This window comes from Emys orbicularis, chromosome 15 (genome assembly GCF_028017835.1).
Source record: "Emys orbicularis isolate rEmyOrb1 chromosome 15, rEmyOrb1.hap1, whole genome shotgun sequence".
NCBI lineage: Eukaryota > Metazoa > Chordata > Testudines > Emydidae > Emys > Emys orbicularis.
The window spans coordinates 21,305,284-21,307,368 of NC_088697.1; the positions used below are offsets into that span (position 1 = coordinate 21,305,284).

Sequence of the window (2,085 nt, forward strand, 5' to 3'; positions counted from 1 at the left end):
AGTTGGATGGTTTTATCATTTATTTTCTTAATTAATCTTTCAATTGCAATAGAAAAAATATTCCCTTGCAACACTTTCTGCACAATAGTGTATTTCCTATCTCCTAGAACTGGAAGGGACCTTGAAAGGTCATTGAGTCCAGCCGCCTGCCTTCACTAGCAGGACCAAGTACTGATTTTGCCCCAGCTCCCTAAGTGGCCCCCCTCAAGGATTGAACTCACAATCCTGGGTTTAGCAGGCCAATGCTCAAACCACTGAGCTATCTCTCTCCAATACAACACTGCATTGGCTGGGAATCAAACCCAGGTCAACTGCTTGGAAGGCAGCTATGCTCACCACTATACCACCACTGCTCAGAAACATGGAGGAAATAGATGGTTTTAACATCCTAGTTTTAAAATGATGGAAATAAAATGGGGGCACCAGAGGGGAGGGACATAAGCTGTTCAAATTATCTCAAAAAACACTACTTCGTTGATTCATCCTATTGAAAGAATCAGAAGTTATTCCATTTGCAGAGACACCCACATTCAAGCCATGATTCACCAGGATTTCTGGCTGCCAGCCAGTGCTGCAGTTATCGTTACTATGACAATGTCAATATCTCAGTGGTCTACAATCTTACCCAGCAAGGTAGATATTCAAAAATAAATAAATAAACCAACCTGCCCACCCACCCCAGGGGAGGTCCATGTAAAAGAAATTCAAGGAAATGGTTTATCAAAAAACCTTGATGGAAAATGAAAAACCGAGGAAAAAATTACAAGAACACAATCAATTTTTTTAGAGCAGACCTTTTTTTTAAAACACCTGACCTCCTTGAATGTCTCTTCACCAACCTGACAAACATTAATTCTGTACAATATCAGAAAGGACCACCTTTTATAAATGCATCTGATGCAAAAGAAAGGTTGCTTTTCCTGTCTGAACATCTGTTTGCTGCTATACCTGGATACAAAGCAGATCCATATAAAACCTGACCTAGCTACTAATCTTTGCTACAGTTTAAAATGGCTTCCAAATCGAGAATCCTCTTCACCACAAGAGGAAAATGCAGACACTCTGCTCACTCAGATAAAAATATATAAGTAAATAATGTCCTATTCTGTTTTTTTTTTTTTTTTTTTTAAATCTCATGATTTTGGGGGGGCTGACTCATGATTTTTGATCACTTGTGGTTGACAACTGAACTTAATCCAACAAGCTAAGGCCCTGATCCTGCAAAGAGAAGCATGTGAGCAGGTGACCTCAACAGGCTTTTGGTGAGGTGCAGGGGTCTGTCTGTAGTGTTCTCTTTGCAGAACTGGGTTCTAACTTTATACACCAAGGACTCAATCTTGCAGACACTTCCTGCTGTGCATAGTGCTTGTAGGACACTAGGCCCTAACTCTGGACTGCAGGAGTTACTGTCACTCATCAGTCCGTTTTTATCTTGTAGTAACATACAGCTTGCGGCTGTGCAGCTGTATGTTACTTGTCCTAGCACACTTTTAGTCTGTGATTGGACAAAGCATGCCAATAGAAAGATTAACAGATTAAAATGCTGTTTAGGATTTGTTAGTACATCTCTGCAAAATGTGTTCAACTATTCTAAAGCAAACCAATCCTATCAGTCTAGTTTTGTGAATACAGATTTATCTTCATGGCCTTGGAATTGTTAGAAAAGAAACAACTCTTCAGGAGCCTTCATTTCCACTTTGCCTGAAGCTTTCAAAATTTGAAATTAAGTGCCATTAAGACAGTGACCAACTCTCAGTTACTATAAATGATGATTTATTTGCAGAATAATTTTTTCAGGATAGTTTCTTGTTTTGTCATTTCTGTTAATTAAAAGAGACTCCGCAAGTTGATCACTCACTGGTACCGTACAAACCTTAACCAGTGTCACCCATCCACTCCTCACCTCCACCTCATTTTTTCAATTGCTTATGAGCAAGTTAAAAATATTAACCTCAAAAGATTCTCTGCTTTTGTTTCTGGACAGATGGATTTTACTTAGTTCCAGCTTGTTGACTCCATGGATAACTATTCTTTTGTATAACACCACACCTCAATGTTGCAAAATCATCTGTTACACATCTCCAT

General features: G+C 39.1%; 1 non-coding gene across 1 annotated transcript; it reads right to left on the bottom strand.

Moving 5' to 3' along the window:
- Positions 1-281: 281 nt before the first annotated feature.
- Positions 282-353, bottom strand: TRNAG-UCC (transfer RNA glycine (anticodon UCC)). Its single transcript has one exon. It is a non-coding gene; the product is annotated as a tRNA-Gly (tRNA).
- Positions 354-2,085: the final 1,732 nt, after the last annotated feature.